The sequence below is a fragment of the Ipomoea nil genome, unplaced genomic scaffold (genome assembly GCF_001879475.1).
Source record: "Ipomoea nil cultivar Tokyo-kokei standard unplaced genomic scaffold, Asagao_1.1 scaffold0317, whole genome shotgun sequence".
NCBI lineage: Eukaryota > Viridiplantae > Streptophyta > Magnoliopsida > Solanales > Convolvulaceae > Ipomoea > Ipomoea nil.
The window spans coordinates 4,101,941-4,125,476 of NW_017616745.1; the positions used below are offsets into that span (position 1 = coordinate 4,101,941).

Sequence of the window (23,536 nt, forward strand, 5' to 3'; positions counted from 1 at the left end):
TGCCGAGGCGACGTCTCCAAGGACGACTGCCGCAACTGCGTCGGAGGTGCGGGCAAAACGATATCGGAGCTTTGCAACAATGGAACGACGGCTATGATTTGGTACGATTATTGCATGCTGCGCTATTACAGGAAGAACTCCATGCTGGGGATCGTGGACCAGTCGAACTGGTTAACGGCGAAGAACCAGAAGAATGATACTCGGCCAATTGCGTACATGGAGACGGTGGGGAAAACGTTGGATCAGATTATCGCTCGAGCGTCTAGTGGTTTGGAGAAGAAATTTGCGGTGTTACAGGCTAATTTTAGTGCGTCGGAGAGGGTGTACGCTCTTGGGCAGTGTACGCCGGACCTTTCTAACGTTGACTGTCGGATATGCTTCAGAAATTTGATTCCGATGCTGCGCCATTGCTGCTATGGAGCCGTGGGTGGTAGAGCTGCGTTCCCAAGCTGTAACATTAGGTATGAGCGCTACCCTTTCTATGATCTCGCCGCCGTGGCAGCACCCGCACCGCCGCCTCCTCCTCCACCCAACGCGTCTCCCACTTCTGGTAAAACTTTTTGTACTGAATGCTACGCTGATTGCTATGCAAATATAAAGAAATAAAGTAGCCACTAGTAGTACTGGGTAAACCTCACATTGTCATCCTAGCTGGCAAAGGATCAGGTTATCTATAGTTGATCACTTTATCAGGATAAAGCATCACACAAGTATAAAGAAATAAAGTAGCGACTGTTAGGGTAGGTTGAGTTTAGCCCATGCTCGATTCAAGATTAATGTCCACCTACTTATCACTAATTGGTTTTAGGCGTGCTCGATTCAAGACGTGACGGTTAATGTCCACCTACTTAGAACTAATTGGTTTTAAGTAGAATAATACAACTAGATAGCAAAAGAACTATGTGGTTAGTGCTTGTCACTAATTAGTTTTAAGTAGGATAACTATGTGGTTAGTGCTTGTCACTAATTAGTTTTAAGTAGGATATGACAGCTAGATAGTCAAATAATTATGTGGTTAGTGCTTGACTTACAATGTCCCAGTGCCTTAGCTCTATTCACTTTATTTCCTTATATGTACATAACCGTCATCCCTACGTTTCGATAATAGGATGTTGAATTCGACTCTCAGCTCTAAGCCACCGCCCAACAAGCTCAAACTAAGAAGGCTAATAAGCTGTTGTTGTTGGGAATTGAACTTGTAATCTTATGCTTAAAAAGTCAATAACCTGATCAACTTGGCTAAGTTTTTCCTATAATGATAAGCTTTTTGATCCTAATAAAGTGTAGTGGTGTATTTCGGTTGATGCAGGAAACAATGGAATTTCTTCTGCAAAACTGGTGATTGCCATTGTAATTCTGTTCATTGGGATTATACTCTTCATTGCAATCTTTTATTTACCAAGAATTAAAAATTTTAAGAAACGAAATACTAAACTGCAGACAACAGGTAATTAACAGACTGATTGGGTTTAAGTTTCTCTACTCTTGAGTCTTACAATTTTTGCAGTGTATATTAATTTTGTACTCTGGCAGATGTGACTGGAATTTCAACTGAGGAGTCCTTGCAATATAATTTTGCTACTGTTAAAGCTATTAGAAATGATTTCTCCCATAAAAATAAAATTGGTGAAGGTGGATATGGTCCTGTATATAAGGTAAAGTCTTTGACTCTATAACATCAATATGCTCATTTTAATACATATATTTTAATGATTTATTTATAATTGATGCTAGGGAATACTTCCCAACAGTCAAGAAGTAGCGGTAAAAAGGCTTTCTAGAGAGTCAGAACAAGGAGCCCAAGAGTTTAAGAATGAGGTTGAAGTAGTCGCCAAGCTCCAACACAGAAATTTAGTAAGGCTACTGGGATCTCTGAAGGAGAAGAAAAGATACTTATTTATCAGTATGTGCCAAACAAAAGCCTTGACTACTTTTTATTTGGTTAGTTACTCACATAAAAAATTTCATATATATATAGGGACGCACTCAGGTGCGAATAAGTGCCCAGGAAGGAAATGCGAACGAATCAGCGTGTGACACGTGTCCAGATCTAATAACTTAAAAAAAACGCGGTGGCATTTTCGTAAATAATTGAACATCGAAGTGCAAGTAAAATCTCTTATAAGTGCACCTATTTTCACCTATAAGTGCATGTAATTTTGCCTTGTTGGCATTCACTTTCCGCAACCATTCATGCACCTGGGTGTGCTTATAACTATATGTGCAACTATTTATAACTATAGGTGCAACTACTTATAACTATATGTGCACCTACTTTCACCTATAAGTGCATGTAATTTTGTCTTGTTAACATTCATTGATCTGAGTTCAGCAGGTAGTAATACTCCTGAAAACCACTCGCAAACATTCATACACCTAGATGCAACTACTTATACCTATTTGTGCAACTACTTAGAACTATAGGTGCAACTACCTAGAACTATAAGTGCAACTAAGTATTGATGCTCAGTGTAAATTTTTACTTGCACCTATAATACATTTTACATGCACTTGTAATACATTTTACTTGCACTTCGATGTTCAATTATTTACGAAAATGCCACCGCATTTTTTTTTAAAATCAGTGTTTCTCATCCATTAGATCTGGACACGTGAACGAACAGAATTCATTCCTATTTCGCGCCTGGGCGAGCCGTTCGCACCCGAGTGCAACTCTATATATATATATATATATATATATATATATATATATATATATATATATATATATATATATATATATATATACTTCCTTTGTACATACAAAGCTTGAATAGTCATTCCTCATCAACACTCTGTGAAATTTGGGATTTCAATATTTTCAGGTCATGATGAACAATATCTATTGGAGTGGTCAAGACGTTATAAAATTATAAGAGGAATAGCACGAGGTCTACTCTACCTTCATGAAGATTCTCGTCTTAGAATCATACATCGAGATCTCAAAACAAGCAATATACTATTGGATGTAAATATGGATCCAAAAATAGCTGATTTTGGTATGGCAAGAATTTTTGGAGTTTCAAACTCATGAAAAGACAAATAGAATTGTTGGAACATAGTAAGTTATGCGTCTTAGCCACATTTATTATTTGCATTCCTAGTTGATATACATCAACCTATACATTTAGCTAGGTTTGCTCAATTTATGTCATTAATTATTTGAAACACTATTTTTAGCTATTGCACTGATGCTTATATTGCTTTGCAGTGGTTATATGTCACCAGAGTATGCAATGCGCGGAAAATTCTCTACAAAGTATGATATTTTCAGTTTTGGTGTCATACTTTTAGAAAGTATTACTGGAAAGAAAAATCATACCTTCTGCGAATCAAATAAAGCACAAGACCTTCTCAGCTATGTGAGTCGAAACCTTCATATTAAATACATCTCTATTTTATCTATGTTAAATTTCTTACATTGTATCAATTATCATATTATATTTGTTTGGGTTCCTTCATAATATTATGTCATCATGGCCAACTTATGAACATGAAAGTGATAATGTTGTAGGCTTGGGAACAATGGAGGGATGGTTGTCCATTAAAACTACTAGATTCAACACTCGGAGAGTCTTATACAATAGATGAAGTCATCCGATGTATACACATTGGTTTGTTATGTGTTCAAGAAAATGCAGATGAAAGACTTACAATGGTGGAAGTGATGTCGATGCTCACTAGTTATTCTGCTAATAATTGGTCAGTACCTCGTGAACCTGCATTTTATTGTGGAAGTAAGAAGATACCAAGAGAGATAGATTTGGACCAAACTATGACCGGAAATGAAGTGTCAATTTCTGAACTCTGTCCATGATAAAGAAGAGTGGAGTTCAAGCATACAAAAATGGCTGGAGTTTATACATGCTTGGAAAACAAATATGCAAAGTGCATGTATTTTTTGGGGGTTCCTTTCAAAGTCAGCTACAGGTACATTTATAAAAGTAACATTGTGGAGACAAATGCATTTAGATTCTTAAACTGTTATCAGTAGTCAGTTTTTATAGGCCACAATGCCACGTAGCATAGTTTTGTTAGCTTTTGTTGGAATGTTATTTAAATAATTCTGGAATACAAACACCAAATCAAACTACAAGTGGTAGAGCACTAGTAAAAATCTTGCTAATTTGATTCCACTATGGCAATATAATACTAGAGTGTCATCAACTGGTTGAGCTAATTTTACTACAAGATGGACTTTTTTTTCTTTTTTTTTTTTTTAATCAAGGGAGGCTTTGTTGATGGCAAATAGCCCGATGAAAAACAAAGCCCCGAAAATCATACAGCAAAGCCAATTTGGCTTTTACAGGCAAAGAAGCTAGGGTAAAGAAAATCTTTGGGGAGCTTCAAGATGGACTTCATACAAAATATATATATATATATATATATATATATATATATATATATATATATCTTCGAATAACAGTTGCAGAACTTTTATCAAAATATCATCAATTGTCTAACTAATTTCTATGAGGATAAAGTGTTAATTACTACACCAAAAGGTATAACTCACAACGAATTGAAGACTACATAACTTTATTATATATATATATATATATATATATATATATATATAGTCACATTTTTTTATTATTCCTTGGAAGGATGTAAATTACCGTGACTCAATGATCACGGAAACATGGCCAAATGCCGGTGCGCAGGTTCGAACCTTGGTCTCTTCTTTCAAATATTGCCCACTGAACTATTGAGTTAAGCCTGTGTGGGCGGACTCGAAGGATTCTTGATCATATAGATTATTACATATGAGTCACTTTCAAGTTCAATTCCACACTAGCACAACTCCTTTGCCAACATAACAAGACGATGGATGACTATGTTTGACAAATTAGCTCAAAAGGTAGCTAAAAGCTAGATGTTGAAAACGGAAGAGCTGTTAACTAGTTTATTATACTTAAAAGTGTTTGGTAAAATTAACTTTCTAGCATGTTCTTCAGCCAAGACTAAAAAGATTAAAAAATGACATTTTCATAAAATTTAAATGATGTGATTTTTTTTGGAACAAAAACGATGTGATTATTATATTGTTTATATATATATATATATATATATATATATATATATATATATATATATATATATATAAAAGATATCTTTAGTTATTTTTTTTTATTTTTATAATATATATGAGATATATATTAAATTAAAACAAAAGAAAAAAAATTAATTGAAAAGGGTAAAGGAGGTCATTTATTTATGAACGGACGATTAGAGTTAGAACTTTAAAGAGTTATGAAAAGTTGCGAAAAATGATGAATAAAAATACAGGAGAAGAGAAAATGCCACAAATGTTTTAATTGGGAAGAGTAAATGATGTCATTTATTTTTAAAAAATAAGGATAAAGATGGAAAAAAAAAGTTAGGAAGCTACTAACTTAATTTCTAAATGCTACCTAAGGTAATTTTTCAAAATAAACTCTTATTTTAAGCTACTAGCTTATTTTAGGAACAACTTAAACTAAGCCATAAGCACCTAAATAAGCTATGTCAAACTTAGGCTATGTTTGGCAAACCTAGTTGAAAGTTGTAAAGCTATAAGTTAGGAGCTGAAAATTGAAGAGCTGTTAAGCTAGCTATAATGCTTGAAAGTGTTTGGTAAAATTAGTTTTTTGATAAATGTAAAAAGACAAAAAACGACATCTTCATAAAATTTAAATTAGTTTGTTTACATATTAAAATTTAACATTTTGTCTTAAAAAAAAAAATAACATTTTGAAATAAAATTAATAGCATAATCATGATCTAGCATCCCATAATGAAGTAGCAATAGTGTTGCGAATCTCCTTCATCTAATAATAATAATAATAATAATAATAATAATAATAATAATAATAATAATAATAATAAAAGATGCAGATAAAGAAGAAAAGAAAAAGATTTTAATTAGAAAGGGTAAAGGATGTCTTTTCTTTAAATAATAACGACAAAGATGGAAATAAAGTTAAGATGCTATTAACTTATTTTGAAACGCTATTTAAAGTAGCGTTCCAAAATAAGCTCTTATTTTTAACTACGCGCTTATTTTGGCAACATTATCAAACAAAGCTTATAGCTTATTAGTAGCTTAAGATAAGCTATAAGCTCCTAAAAGAACTTGTCAAATAGAGCCTTAGCCGCTTTCATATATCCCCCGAAGTTCAGTTGTGATACTAGTTGCTATTCCCACCCCCTTAGAAAAATTATTGCAAATCCACTCCCCATTATAGTGATGAGTTTGTTTAGTTATACCAAATACCATATATATATATATATATATATATATATATATATATATATATATATATATATATATATATATATATATATATATAGGGTTGCACTCTTGTGCGAATAGGTGCCCAGGAGAGAAATGCGAATGAATGTCATCCGTTCACGTGTCCAGATCAACGAATTAGATGCAATTTTAAAAAAAACGACGCGGTGGTACTTTTGTAAATTAAATAATTCGAACTTTGATGCAAGTAAAATGTGCTATAAGTGCAAGTAGTTGGTGCATCTTTTGTTATAATAATATTATTATTATAATTATTAAACCAAGCAAGTAATTAACAATTAGTTAATTTGTTGGAAATAATGGGTGTGGGTCATGCATTGTATGTGAAGAGTGGCATAAATTATAGCATTAGTACATGGAGCATTAGCTTCCTGATTAGTAGCTTTCATTTAGTATAAATATGTGGTTTGTATTCATTTGTTAATCATCCCTTCAAATAACATTATTCATTCCTCTCTCTTCTCTCTCAATATATAAATATAATATATTGATATATTATATTTAATATATATTATAGATATATTATATTATATTTAATATACATTATATTAAATATATTATATTTAATATATCTAACATCTTTGCAAGTAAAAAGTGCAAGTAAAATCACATACAAGTGCAAGTTTTCCTTGTTAACATTCGTGGTGCAAATAAAATCACTTACAAGTGCACCAATTTTCACTTACAAGTGCAAGTAATTTTTCCTTGTTAACATTCGTGCACCTAGGTGCAAATACTTATAACTATAGATGCACATAGTTATAACGTCCGTTGCACTTAAAATTGATATTCAGTGTAAATTTTACTTGCACTTATAATACATTTTACATGTACTTGTAATACATTTTACTTGCACTGAGGTGCATTATATGAAAATCTATTTGCACTTGTAATACATTTTACTTGTACTTCGATGTTCAATTATTTATGAAAATACCACCGCATTTTTTTAAAAAAATCAGTGTTTTGCATTCATTAGATCTGGACACGTGGACGGATGGGATGCATTCGCACACCTCTCCTGGACAAGCCATTCGCACCTGAGTGCAATTCTCTCTCTCTCTCTCTCTCTCTCTCTCTATATATATATATATATATATATATATATATATATATATATATATATATATATATATGTTTAAGTTCCAGTGCGGGTGATTAATGTGCGTGAGTCTTGTACTTAATGTGCGTGAGTCTTGTGCTTAAGGTGCGTGAGGTTTGTGCTTAATGTGCGTGAGTGTGTAGTGCTTAATGTGCGTGAGTTTTGTACTTAAGGTATGTGAATCTTGTGCCTAAGGTGAGTGAGCTGTGTGCTTAATGTGCGTGAGTGTGTACTTAATGTGAGTTGTTCTTGAAACTTTAAAGTGCATGAGTTTTGTGCTTAATGTGCATGAGTTTCGCACCTGCACGCTCCATTCGCACCAGAGTACAATTATATATATATATATATATATATATATATATATATATATATATATATATATATATATATATATATATATATTATCCTTATTTGCTAGTCTACTTCATATCACTATCTCATATATAGAAAAAAGAACAACATGCCCGTAAGGGCTGCTCAAGTGGTAAGGAGGTTGCGCCATGGATTGAGAGGTCCTGGGTTCAAACCTTCGCCAAGGGTCGCAGGGTGAGTGTTTACCCACATACTCACCAATGTCAGGAGTGGGGCCTCGAAAATCCAAAAAGAACAACATCACATTAATAATTAAGTCATTATTAGACTAATAAATAATAATTATAATAATTAAGTCATTATTAGACTAATAAATAATAATTATAAAATTTGACCAACGAACCTCAACTAAGTTCCCACAACAGTACACACTTCTTAAACTGTCACACTTTTGTCCATACACTTAAAATTCTTCCTAAAATAGTAACTAAGTGGCAAATTATATTTTGCACCAGGGCGCCACGGTCAAAACGACGTCGTTTTGGTTTTTTTTTTTTTTTTTGAAATTTTGTTTCACGTTCCTACCGTTAACTTTAAAATAAATAAATAAATTCATTGTTTCGAATATACATAAACTCATAACAGAATATACATAATCTAACATAATACATAATACACATAAACTCTTAATAGAATACACACAAACTCTGAACAGAATACACAAACTCTTAACATAATATACAAATAAAATACACATAAACTCTTAACAGAATACACATAAAATCTGAACATACAAAACGACGTCATTTTAGACAGGGTGCGCCCTGGTGCACGATATAAATATTGTAACTGAGTCCTTTCCTTCAAGCTTCCTTCATTAAGCATATATTCATTTTTTTTTAGTGATTAGAGAAAGCTGAAAGTGTGTACGTGATAAACGAACCTTGCTCTGTGATCTTGACCGGTAGCATGTATTCTTCCTCAATAGATATATAGTTGATTATAATGTTTAATTTTATGCATATTTGTCCTAAGCATAATATTCTGTTTTAAATTATGCAATTTTATTATGCCTTTAGCAATGCATACTTTAAGATGAAATTATATTAGTTCCTATTTAAGTTGGACTTACGCATAAACTTTAGTCGCGGTAGTGCCTGAATTTAAGCACGTTTAGTCCGCTATTTTTAGTTCACCATTTAAGCTTTAATCATATGTGAACCATACAGTTTTCTGGTGTATACCCTACAGTTTTAGGTTCATACCCCCAAACAGTTATACATTAAGTATATATGAATCAGGGAGACATACTAGTTTTAATGGCCATGAGTTAAGGACATCTTGAGCCACTAGTCTCCTTAACTTGATACTCTATTTAAGGAATTGGTTTTCAGTGAGACTTAGTTTCTAATCGCCTTTCCTTTGGAGTGTATTTAGATTTTCCCATCACAATCTGGTATAATCCGTTTGTCAAAATTTTAAGTATTCCTTGCCAATGTGATTTGGTTTCGGTTCATTAAAGAATAGCCAAAGCATCTTTAATTTACTGAAGTCTCTTAAGTTTTTAATCTTGGTTAATTAAGGAATAGCTACAGCATATTCAGCTACCTAAGATTATTAAGTTTTGGAAAAATTGTCAAATTGGCCCCCTAAGTCGAGTGGATAGTGCAATTGGGTCCCTAATTGAAAAAAGCTCCATTCATGTCCCCTAAACCTGTAAAATTGTTCAATTAAGTCCAATTTGACTTGTTTATCAGGTTAAATGCATACAGTGTTGACACGTGTCCTTATTTTATTTTTATTTTTTTATTAAAAATATTATTTATTATAAATTAATTAAAATAATAGTAATAATAATTAAAAAAAAAAAAAAAAAAAAAAAAAAAACAGTCGTGGCCGGACGGCCACAACTGTCCTTAAAGAAGGAAGACAGCCACCGGCTGTCCGGCGTGGACAGCCGGTGGCTGTTTTTTTTTTTTCCCTTAAATTTTTTAATTATTATTATTATTATTATTATTATTATTTTAATTAATTTATAATAAAAAATATTTTTAATAAAATATAAAATAAAATAAGGACACGTGTCAACACCGTATGCATTTAACATGATAAACAAGTTAACTTGGACTTAATTGAACAATTTTACAGGTTTAGGGGACCTGAATGGAGCTTTTTTCACTTGGGGGACCCAATTGCACTATCCACTCGACTTAGGGGGCTAATGTGACACTTTTTCCTTAAGTTTTAATCACATAAAGTCCAGGCAAGGAATTGATAACTGTCTAGTGATCTTATAATTTTAATTTGGTTAGGGAGTAGCCACAACATCCTTAATCTGTTAAAATTATATATTAAGCTGTTGATTTATTTTGATCACATAAAGTTTTGGACATATCATTTGTGATTAATTGTATGTAATATGATGGAATTTACCCCACAGGCAATTTCGTTATATTTGTATGATTAATCAGGATAAAATACTAGACTACGGTCATAATTTTGCCCACAGGCAATTATGTATCATAATGTAGTTTAGTAGTTTTATCAGTGATGATAGAAATAAATTTATTTATTATTTTATGGTTATTTGTAAATAATTTCCAATTCTATCATGAAGTTTAGTTTTATGATGTAAACTTTAGATCATATTTCTTAATTTGCCCACAGGGATTAAGAAAAGGAACATGATCTCTTAAGTTTTTTTTTTTTATCATAATGGTTGTAATGAATCTAATTGAGTAAAACTTTAGCCCACATGCAAGTTTTATGTCACTTGATTCTTCAACTCATTTGATAAAAGTTGCATCATAAATAAAAATTTCCAGTTGGATATAATTGAGTAAAACTTTAGCCCATAGGTAAGTTTTATGTCACTAGATTCTTCTGGCTATTTAATAATTGTGAAAAATATTATCATAAGGGTTTCTTAATTGGATTTAATAGAAATAAAACTTTAGCCTACATGCATGTTTTATGTCAATAAATCCCTCCACCCATTAGATAATAATTTCATCACAATTCTTAGAATTTATAAATTTAGTTCAATTATAATTCTAAGTTTCATGGTTTGCATTGGCAAAACATGTTTTCAGTCACTTCCCAAAATTTAGCAACTTTTATTAATTGATCCACGAATCTTGCTCGGTTCATCAGACTAACTGTAGTAAGTTACGTGATTTGACATATACGACTTTTGGATTTCAATAATAATAAAATGTATCTTTTGAGCCAAATTCTAACTTGGTTTTGGAATGTGTATTTTGTTTTTTTTTTTTTTTAGTATGTCCAACTATGGTGGGGAATTATATCTTCATTATTTAGTTGGACTATAATTGGAACCAAAAATTGATTATTTAGTATGTCCAACTAATGGTGGGGAATTATGTCTTCATTTGTTAGTTGGTCAAATAATCAATTATGAGTATGTATATTATTAAGTTCATTTTATTAAGTTTCGCTGAAGAATATTTTAATCAGTGGGAGTGATCGTTTAGAAACAGATCATTAAGATGCTCCATTAAAATTATGGATTTAATTATTGGCTTCATACATTTCAAATTGGATTGTATGTTAAACAATAAGTCTAAAAGATTCCACAAGTATCAATCTTGTATCTGTTTTGATAAATCCATAAGTTCAAATTATTGAACATTTGGTTGTGCACCATATTTATGAAAATGTTGCGACAATATTAAGGAATTTATTAGAACAAAAGCATTTAACTTGTGGTACATTGTCATTTAATAAATTCTTCAATGATTAATAGAGTCTTTAATTTCTTCAAAATTGATCCTGGGCCATTTTGGTTTGTAAGGCTCAAAACAATTTTGTGAGACATATAAGTATGACTCATTATGTTCAGTTCATTTAAAGTGAACATTGAAGTTATTTGGGAAGTTATGGTGTATGATTAAGATTCCAAATTTATAGACTTAGATATTTGGTTTATTGTCTAAGTTTTTGGAATGCTTCTATGACTTGACTATCTTTTGGCTATTTTTGATGAGTGGGAGTGACAGATGTGTCAACTCCAAGCTCTTAGCTGTTAGAGATAGTACTTAAAGTTAACTTATAAAGAAGTCATGGAATATAGTTAGCATTATGCTAACATGCATGAAGAGATCTCTACTTAAGGCATGCTTATAAAGTTTTAGAGATCATACAATGTACTCTTTTGTCCAATTTGGATGTGTTTTCTCCTTCAGTTGTGCACATAATGTATTTTGAGAAACATCCCTTAAGGTACCGAGAATAAACATAGGGTTTGTTCATTAAGGACCTAAGTTGGAGAATTAAAATGCATGTGATCATAATGGATACTACTCTGATTAAATAGACGACATGTCACTATAATTCGTGTGTTTTGTTCTTTGATGAAGGTTGTGCTAGTACTTGCACCAAGTGAGAGAATGTAAGATTTTCCCTAATAATATTGATAGTACTAATGTCCACGTGTATGTGGTCTACGTACTGTATGTAAGACAATAATATGAACGAAAAGAGGTTATTTCATATATAAAAGGGTGACCTAATACAATCTAAATGACTACTCCGAGGGCCGACTGACTGTGGTCGGGCAGCTCTGTAAGTAGCCTATTGATCGTTCCAAAAGTCCCCTTTGCCTCAGCCGACGTAGATATTTATAGTCTTTAGCCGGAACAATCCTTTGGCCTATCGGCATGTAGTCCACGTAACATCCACGTGCCCCAACCTGGTGAGTACTCTCTGTCAACGCCTAGCGTCGCCACGTACCCCTCTCCAACGACACTGCCTCTTCATGGAACAAAGGTACGTCGGTCGTGCAGAACACTGGTCGGGAGGTAACTCGACCAGTCGGACCCGACCGTCTCTAAGCAAAAGGGCAACATAGAAGTATATGAAATACTGATACCGACCCTCTCTCTGTTGCAGCGCTTGAGCCAAGGAACTTGTACTTAACCAACGCGGATCGGAGAACATCTTATGAAAATTCAGAGTATAATACTTACACTCCTAACAGCACCTATAAAGCCATCCTTTATTATATTCTCTTCTCTCCACTCTTCCTCTCATACCACCCGAGATAACAATGGTTACTACTATACATACCGTCGGCAGCCGCGGTTCATTTTAGACTTTGTACAGTGTGTAATGCGGTGTACAAGAGTCTACACAAAATTTACACTAAATTAAGCATTGTTCCACCATCCTTCCCCTAACATTTATGAAAATAAGCATATAAGAAGCACAAATATAAGCCACTTTATGACTTATCAATCTCATTTAGCCAAGTTGCCATGATAATGGAGCTTTGGACTAATTGATAGTCCAATGACCATGTCGCGTTGACACTTATATTATTTTTTCAAAAATGACTAAAATATCTTCATTATTTTACTTATTAATATTTTTCGGTGTGATTTGACAGTCAATTTGATTGGAGGGACCAAAATTGATAAAAATTTAATAGTTAATGTACTAAATTAACAGTTTTAAAAGTGGGAGATTGTAATTAACAAGACCCCAATAGTTATAGGACCCAAATTGCAATTAATTTGAGCAAATTACACTTTTGATCCTATGACTATAGGGGGATTGTTAATTTCAGTACTTGGCATTAAAAACTAACAATTTAGTCCTGTAACTATGCAATTTCTAACACATTTGGTCCTCCGGCAAAATCAACGGCGAAATTTGGCCGGAAAAACGTAACCCATTATTAATTAAATATAAGTGGGGGCAAAACAGTCATTTCTGGCTCTTCTTCTTCCTTTTCCTCCCTTCTTCTTCGTTCTTCTTCTTCTTTTGCAGTGACGACCGGAAACCGCCACCTCCAAGTATCCAGCAACGACGGCGGAGCCATTAATTCCTTTGCAGCGATGGAAATAATTTGGATTATACAATAATGTGGATTATATAATAATGCGAACGTGATTGATCTACACCATTAAATTTTATTAGATTGATGCACAAGATTTGATCTCACAATCTCATCTAAATAAGTGTTCTCATAGGAAACCTCCTCATCAGAAAGGTGCTAAGCATCATCAATGAAAAAAATAAAAAAAATGAGAAAATGGTTATATGATAATGATGTTTTAGCAGATATGCATAGGATTGTACCATTAGTCGTCGGTAAAGGATTGAATATTGAAATAATGTTTATATTGAATAATGTTAAAAGGATTAGACCATATCATTTATTATAAGAGGCAGGAGTAGTAGGCCGGCATCTTGAAGTAACATTTGACTTTACCTATCATCTTCAGTAACTTTCAAAATTGTATATAAAATATATCGTTGACTTATGGCCATGGCTTCCAACCTATCAAAATTGATCAATTTTCAGTCCATCCACATCATCATTCGTCTATAAATATATAATATTGTCCCATTCGTATAATATTGTATGAAAAGTTCCTTGAAGTTTCCTTAACCAGTCATCAATTAAGACCAATTCTATTTCTGTTATTTATTACATCTAAAACCTTATTGGTCCTATATCTTCAATATAACAATCTTTACATATTGCATCATAATATTATGGCCGTGCAACGCACGGGGCAACTACTAGTTAAGCTTTAAAAATAACAAAGTCTATCTCATCATGAGTTTAAGTTTACTCACATCTCCTATCATATCTATCATCTATCATGGATATTAATTAGTATACAATCCATAAGTCAAACTCCTTTTAGAAAAATAAATAAATAAATAAAAAACTATGAACAATAATTAAAGCCTTTTTACCTTATGACAATTGTATCTAAACTTTTAAATCTTTGGATAAAAAAATCAAAGTGAAATTTTTGTCCTCCAGTTATACACGATGATACAAATTTCGTTCCTGAGTTAAATGCATGATCCTCTTTAACCCCTAAGTTATGCATAATTGAGTAGCGATTTTAATCCTTGAATGACCAAATCAACCATTTTATTACGTGACAAATTGGTGGTACAAATAGTCCACGAGAGACTAAAATTGTCACTTCATGCATAACTTAGGAGTTAAAGATTGTTACGCATATAGCTCATGGAGTAATAAGTTTGTACCACTGGTATAACTGAAGGATCAAAATTGCAGTTTTTCCTATATATTTTTTGTGAAAATTATTCCTAATTATGCATAGAAATTATATTTAAACCTTTACCATTTGAAAAATTAATACCAAACATTTGTAGTTTATAATGATTATAATTTTCAATCTAAGAAAAAGTCTAATAATTATAAGTGTCACATGAATACATGATATAAATGTGTAGGGTCTTTACACTAAATTTTATAGTTTGGAATCTCTATCATGCATTCAAATTTCAAGCTCCCTCAAAATTCCACACATAATCTATTCAAAGATTCATTATTATTTTTTTTTAAGAAATAAAACCCATGGAATAAACGAATCCGTTGACAAGCATATAGCCATGTAGGAAGTGAAACTTATATGTACGTACGTGTTCTCCAAACAAACAATTACAGAGCGTTTGGTTGAAATAAAAGAATTAAGGTGAAAAGAATTGTAATTTTGTGAGAAAGAATAAGATGACAATAAAGTATGAATTTAAATTATATTATTTGGTAGAAAGGAATGAAATTATTAGGAATTAAAAGGAAATAAACAATATAAAGATTGAAATGCCCGGGTGTAATAATAATAATAATAATAATAATAATAATAATAATAATAATAATATTATGCCATATGAAACTCCATAAAATACGGCAAATTAATGTGTGGGTCATGGTCCACACAGTGTTATGTAGACCATAACAAAAAGTACATTTTTAATATACTAAATGTATATTATTTTTGTACTGAATATACATTATATAATATAATGTACACTCAGTACACAAATAACATACATCCCCTGAATACAATGTACAATATTTTTTTACTGAATGTACATTATTTTTGTATGAAATGTACATTATTTTACAGTATACAAAATATGGTTTTTGTGTGGACCATGGTCCACGCAATAATAATTGATAAAATACACAACCTACTTTTTTTTTTTTTAATAAAAGGTCTTTATTGATGCCGAATAGCCCGCCGCGAGGCAAAGCCTCCAAGATCATACAGAAAAGCCACTTTGGCCGATACAGGTAAGGAATCAGCACTAGCAAAAATCTGCGATACAGTATAACTAAGTCCTACTGCTGCAAGAGCGTCGGCTAGCCGATTGGCCTCTCGGTAAACATGGCGAATTGATGAGCCCCAAGAGTCGAGACAGGATCGAATGAAGAGGATGGCCTCACTTATCCTCCATGGCAGACGCGATGTTCCAGAAGAGATTAGGACAGTAAGAGCTAGCGAATCCACCTCCACCTCGAGCAGCCTTCTAGCAAAGGCTTCACACCATTGGATGGCAAGACGAAGCACCCAAGCCTCAGCTTCTAGCACCGATGACGCTTCAAAGCGAAAGCAGAGCCCCACAAGAAGTTGGCCACGCGAGTTCCTTAAGCAGGCTCCTCCCGCGACACCGCCCCCTGTGAAAATGGCATCCGTGTTGAGTTTCAATCTTCCCGTTGGCGGCGCGAGCCACTTCACCCACAGAGATACAGTCCTGGGGGGGAGCAGCAAAACGCGCCACCAATCCAGCAGCTACAAGAACAGAATCCAGAGTGGTTGAGCAGCGAATGGGATGTGCCAAAGAGAGTAAAACCAACTCTCGCTTGATGTTAGCGACAATTTCGCGGTTGAGAAAGGTGCATCGCCATAAATACAGTCGTTGTACGCCCTCCATAAGAACCATAAAATCATACAGGGAACTAATTTAGCAAAGGAGTCAAGCGCCGATCCCGCCGGCGCCAATAGCCACCAAGCATGACACTGGGCGCGGATAGACCCTGCAGTAGACAAGCCAAAAAAACCCCCAAAAATGCACCCAAATCTCCCGAGCCAAGTGACAATCATATAAGCAGTGATTTAGATATGCCGAATGGGCCTTGCAGAGAGGACAAATTGAGGGCAGGCAGAAACCGAAAGCTTGGATAATGTCCGGAAAAGGTAGTAAACGTCTGAGTAGCCGCCACATGAATATAGAGACTTTTGACGGCAAACCACCACCCCAGATGCAAGATGAGGACAGGCTGCGACCTTGCTTCGGGCGAAGGAGGTCATAAGCGGTAGAGAGCGTGAAGTCTCCGTAAGTAGATGGCGTCCAAACTGGAATTCCTGTAGAACTCACCACCATGTTATCCTCCACAAAATCTTTCTGTTGTTGCATGCGCCTCCAGGTGATCGAAGCAGTCCTGCGGAATCTGTCATCCGGGTAGTTGGCCCTAAGGAAATCAGTCCACAAGGAATTCTCTCGTAAAAAATTGAATTGCAGCTTCGCTGAGAAAGCGTGTTGTATGGTGTTGAGCGACCGGACACGCATACCGCCTTCTTCAGAAGGGTAACAAACCTTGTCCCAAGCCGCCCAATGTCTCTTTTGCTGCCCATTCACAGTACCCCAGAAAAATTTAGCAAACCTGGATTCAAGGGATTTTTCTGTTTGGCGTGGAAGCATGGTTGAAGCCACTGTGTATAGGGGAATCATAGCCAGCACGTGTTTGATTAGCGTCAGCCTGCCGCCCGATGATAGAAGCTTTCGCTGCCAGCCGAGTAGTTTACTGTCAACCTTCTCCAGCAAATGTTGGTAATACAGCGGGCGATTTCTGCCCACGAATAAGTTTACACCCAAGTAGCGAAAAGGCAAGACCGATCTCTGCATGCCGAGTAACCGTGCCATAGCGGAAGCCCGGCGGTCTGAGCAGTGCCTGGAAGTAACAAAGATGCTTTTCCGGAAGTTAATCTTCTGACCTGATCCGGCTTGGTATTGCGTGAGCACCTCTACCAGGGCTTTCAAAGATCTCAACGCCCCATTAGCAAAGATAATGATGTCATCGGCGAAAGCTAAATGAGTGATCGTGGGGCATCCCACCGACGAAGAATATGGCGAGAGCAAGCCAGTTCCCATCTTCAAAATGAGAGAGCGGGACAAAGCTTCCGAGACCAAAATAAAGAGCAGTGGAGATAAAGGATCCCCTTGTTTGACCCCTCTTGTGGGCTGGAAGAAGCCACAACTGATCCCATTTACTAAGACGAACAACCTGGTTGCCTCCAGGTTCTGCATAATGATGTTAACAACCTGGTTGCCTCCAGGTTCTGCATAATCATGTCCAGCTTAATTATGACATTCGAGCCCCGACACCTTTTATTCAAGAATTGCAACAACTCGAAGGCCAAAAGAACATTATCCTGGATGCTCCGGCCTTCCACAAACCCCGCTTGTTCCCTGGAGATTATCTTTGGGAGAATCGGACTGAGGCAAGAAGTAATGATCCTGGTAAACACTTTGCTCATGAACGTGTAAAGGCAGATTGGTCTAAAGTCTGCAAAGGAATCCGGGTTGGACTTTTTGGGAATCAGTACGATTTGAGCACTTGCCATGGCCTTCGGCAGCGGCACCCCTGTAAGAAAATCTATAGCTGCATTATAAACATCCCCCTTGACAATATCCCAGCAGTGACGGAAGAAGGACCCCGAAAACCCATCAAGACCTGCCGCACTGTCAGGATCCAATTTCCAAACTGCGCTTTTAACCTCGTCTTGTGTAAGCAGCGCTAACAGGGGCCCCGTCTCCGAAGTGACAAGGTCACTTGGGAGGCACTGCAAAAGAGAATCCAAATCTGAACAGGCCTCACTGGAGAACAAATTAGAATAGGATGCAACTGCCTCAGCCTGAATATCAGATTGCGAGGTTACTAGAGCGCCATCTTGCCTTTTGATAGCACAGATCCTTTGCCTGCGATGCTTGTCCTTTACCACAACATGAAAAAAATGTGTTTGAATCGCCCTCCTTAAGCCATTTGACCCGCGTCTTCTGTTTCCAAAAACATTCTTCACGTTTTAAGGCAAGGAGGAGATTGGCTTGAAGATTGTGGAGCACTGATCTTGCTTCACTTGATGGGCTGTTTGCATGGATGATCTTTGCCTCTGCCACTCTAGCTTCAAGATCTCTGACACGGTCAAAAATATTCCCAAAGGATTCCTTATTCCAGACCCGAAGAGCTGATTTGAGACGCTTAAGCTTGTAAGCCAGAGCTCGCATGCCTCCCCCGGCTGCTGGGAGATACCAATTAGCTGTAACAAGAGAGTTAAAGTCCGAGTGTGATAGCCACATGTTCTGGAATCTGAATTGCTTTGGCACAGACAGAGCTGCATTCGCCCCTTGTAGAAGAATTGGTGCATGATCCGAGGTAGTTCGTGGCAGAATATTAATTGTAATGTTTGTAAAATAGTCCCGCATAGAAGCATTCAGCAAGAAGCGATCAAGTCGTTTCCACACTGCCCCCGAACTGCGAACACCGTGCCAGGTGTACTGGTTCCCTAATACTGGTAGACCAATCAAGGAATTATCATTTGTAAAATCTGAAAAGTCCGCGATATTATTCATATCCGGTACAGCCTCACCCCGGTATTCATAAATGCTAGCGATGACGTTGAAGTCACCACCTAATAGGATCGGATCAGGACTATCCAACCAGGAAGCCAGTTGTTCCCACAATCGTGCCCTTTCCGCACGAGTGTGCTTCGCATAGATTGCACAGAATCTGAAGGAGAAATTCCAAGGTAGGTACTGAACTTTGCAAAGAAGAAACTGCTCAGTGTCAAGAAGCACATCAACCACGCAAGAATCAGACCAAAACAGCCAAATTTTCGATGTCAAGGATGCATAGCCATCGTCAAAGCTGAGCTCACGAACAAAATTATTCAACCGATCTTGGGAGACCATCGGTTCAAGAATTGAAACAAACTGAATGCGCTCACGTCTCACAATTTTTTTGAGCCTGCGCCGGATACACAACCTACTTAAACAAGTTCATCATTATAATCAACAAGCTAAATATGTAAAGATAGTACACAACCTACTTCTTGAATTTGTTGTTGATGTTTTTGAACTATGGTAGTTAGTGATACTCTTTTTTGATAAGGTACACTAGCAATTCCTACAAAAAGTGTGCAGTAAATCTCATATTGTAACCCTAGTGCAAACAAAAATTACAAGAAGATAAACCAACTTAGTTTTTCCATATTTCACATGTTCAAACAAAGAAAACTAATAGACTGCTCAATCTAAAAGTCAAACTCCCTTCCACACGGGACTCTCGGATCACTATGGCTGACTTTCGTCTCTGTTCGACCAGTTGGTCTCACAGTAACCAAGTTGATTAGAGTTTACCAGCTAGGGATACTCTTTCTTCTCTTCAAAACTCCTCCAAGCTTAATCTCCTATTTAAGATCATTAAAAACAAATTAAACCAAAACTACAGCATATATTATCATGCATTATCCTCCGATGTTGCTCGGCTTCTGCATGCTGATCACCCTATTCATGGGGGCTGCCTCCCAATACAATTACAGATACGTTTGTCACAGTATCCCCACCTATACTACTCTTACCAGAACATTTCTAACCAATCGTAACTTTGTCCTCTCCAACCTCTCTTCCAACGGCAACATCGAAAATGGTTTATACAACTTCACCGCCGGCGGCGGCGGCCGCGACACCGTGTACGGCATGTTCATGTGCCAGGGCGATGTCTCAACCGACGACTGCGCCACCTGCTTAAACCAAGCTTCCTCAGACATCCTGCGGGAATGTCCCGACCAAAAGACCGCCGTTATCTGGTACGATCACTGTATGCTGCGTTTCTCGGACGAGTATATATTCCAGAGACTGGACAAGTTACCCCAGTTGAATATGAGTGCTATGGAGAAGGATTCTCGACCGGGTTTCAAGAAGGGGGTAGTACAGACGTTGGAGAAGATGATCAGTGAACAGAGCGGCAAGAGATTTGTGACTCATGAAGCAGCTATCATCTCTGAATCTAAGTGGGTGTACAGTCTTGGGCAGTGCACGCCGGATCTTTCTGAGTGGGATTGCCAGACGTGCCTAAAAACTGCGGTGCAACTATTGCCCACATGTTGCGATTCAGCAGTGGGTGCTAGAGTGCTCTCCCCAAGTTGTAATGTTAGGTATGAGACATACCCTTTCTACACTAATAAAATTACTGCCTCTTCGACGCCTCCCACTACATCAGGTAATTTAATTAAAACTTTCTTGAATTGCTTCATCATCTTTTACTGCTGGAAATTATGGAATTTCCGACCACCTCTTAAATCAAGTCAAAAGCAACAAGTGGTCGGAAATAGCAACAAAGGTTTTTCCGGATACCAAAAGTGGTCAGAACAAGGCTTTCGACTTAATTTAAGATCACCTTCAGGTGGTCGAAAATTTCATAATTTCCATCAGTGTTTTATCTATAAATGGCCATTGCTTAATGGGACATGCCCAGAAAGCTTTCAGCATAAGCCTGATAGTTTCAGTGTGGTGACGCAGGAAACAATGGGAATTCTTCTACAATAAAACTGATTATTGCCATTGTAGTTCCGGTGGCTGGGGTTATTATACTCCTTGTGTTTTATTTTCTGAGAATTAGAGGTGTTAAGAAAGGAAATACCACAATACCGACAGGTAAAGTATCAGATGTGACTGGAGTTTCAGCTGAGGAGTACAACTCACAATATGATTTTGCTACTATTCAAGCTATTACAAATGATTTCTCCACTAAAAGTAAAATTGGTCAAGGGGGATATGGTTCTGTATACAAGGTGAAATCTTTGACTTGATCTTTAGCATCATTATAAATGCTAGTTTTATTAGTCTATTCTAATTGTTTGTTTATAATTAATACTTAGGGAATGCTTCCTACTCAACAAGAAGTAGCTATAAAACGACTTTCGAGAAGCTCAGTACAAGGAACTCGTGAGTTCAAGAATGAAGTTGAAGTAGTTGCTAAGCTTCAACACAGAAATTTAGTCAAGCTGTTTGGATTTTGCTCGTAACAAGAAGAAAAGATACTCATCTATGAATTTGTGCCCAACAAAAGTCTTGACTACTTTTTATTTGGTTAGTTCCAGACCTCAAAATTTTTATTCTTCCATTGTACGCAGCTTGAATATAATGGTAATTCCCCAACACTTCTGTGTAATATGGGCATATATTTTGATGGTAAAAGAGTCAAATAAGTCATTAAACTTTATATGAAAGTGCAATTGAGTCATTAAACTTTAAAAAAATTCAATTAAACACTTAAATTTATCATTTTGGTGCATCTAAACCTAATAGCCGGTTATCCATGGTCATTAGAGTTCAGACGATCATATTGGCAGTCGATGAACTATTCTAGCAGCCGGTGAATGGTCACCGGCTGTAATTACAATTGAAAAAGGCAAGTCGGCGACACATTCTCCAGTTCTCTAGTTGGAGAAGCCGCCGGTCACCTTCTCTTATTAGAGAAGGCATCCGGAAAGGCACATTCTCCAATTGGAAAAGGCAACCAGGCCGTCGCTTTCTCCAACTGGAGAAGGCACCAGTCACGATGGTTAATTTCAGTGGATTTTTTTAAATTCCGGTGGTCAACAATTGTTAATAGTGGCCTGGTCATCCTCAGATACTTCTTTACCGGTAAATATGATTTATTTGACTAATTTTAACAAGTTCAAGTGTTTAATTGCACATTTTTGAAGTTCAGGTGCTTAATTGCATTTTTACATAAAGTTTAAGAGTGTATTTAACCATTTTCCTATTTTGATATATTTAGATCGTGAGAAACAATATCTATTGGAGTGGTCAATGCGTTACAACATAATAAGAGGAATTGCACGGGGGCTACTCTACCTTCATGAAGATTCACGCCTAAAAATCATACACCGAGACCTCAAAACAAGCAATATATTATTAGACGCAAATATGAATTCAAAAATTGCTGATTTTGGCTTGGCAAGAATTTTTGGAGTTGATCAGATTCAAGAAAATACAAACAGAATTGTCGGGACTTAGTAAGCTATGCCTTTATTATCTGTATTCTTAGATGACAATTGTACTTAAATTTTGGTTTTCAATTCATCATTGAAGAAAATGCCATTATTTGGAACATTATTTTTAATTGAACTTATTCCTTATCCTATGTTGTTGCACTAATGATTATATTCTTTTGTAGTGGTTACATGTCCCCCGAATATATAAAGTGTGGAGAATTTTCGGTGAAGTCTGATATTTTCAGCTTCGGTGTTATACTCTTAGAGATCATTACTGGAAAGAAAAATCACGATTTTTGCAAAAGAAATAGAGGAATGGACCTTCTAAGCTATGTGAGCATAAACTTTCATTTTAAATATAATAATCTACTTTTATGTGTTAGGTTTAGAAATAATCCTTCATGATATATATTATGTCATCATGACCAACTTATGAACATTTATGTAATAATGTTGTAGGCTTGGGAACACTGGAGGGATGGTTGTCAAATCAAAATACTTGATCCAACTCTCGTAGAGTCTTATACAGTAAATGAAGTCATCCCATGCATGCATATTGCTTTGTTATGTGTTCAAGAAAATGCAGATGAAAGACCTACAATGACAAAGGTGATGTTAATGCTCAATAGTTATTTTGCTAACAGTTGGCCAACACCTCGTGAACCTGCATTTTACCGTAGTGAAAGTAAGAGGATTCCGAAAGAGATAGAGTTAGCACTATCTACAACGGTAAATGAAGTATCAATTTCTGAACTCTGTCCAAGATAAGGAGATGTCCATTATTTATTGGGTTATGTCCTTATGTATAAAAGAAATGAAATTTTCTTGAAGAAGTTTGGTAGAAAAATTATGTAGGGAACTCTTTTGAATTTTGTCACTGATCTTCTCTTCTGGCCTTTGTTATCTCTTCTAACTTTTATACCTTCTTACTTTTTGTATTTTCTGATTTTGTCTCTTTAGCAAAAAATTAACGTT

The 23,536-nt window shown here is 35.6% G+C and overlaps 1 pseudogene; it reads left to right on the forward strand.

The window, feature by feature from the left end:
* Positions 1-93: 93 nt before the first annotated feature.
* On the forward strand, positions 94-23,375 carry LOC109166141 (annotated as a pseudogene).
* Positions 23,376-23,536: the final 161 nt, after the last annotated feature.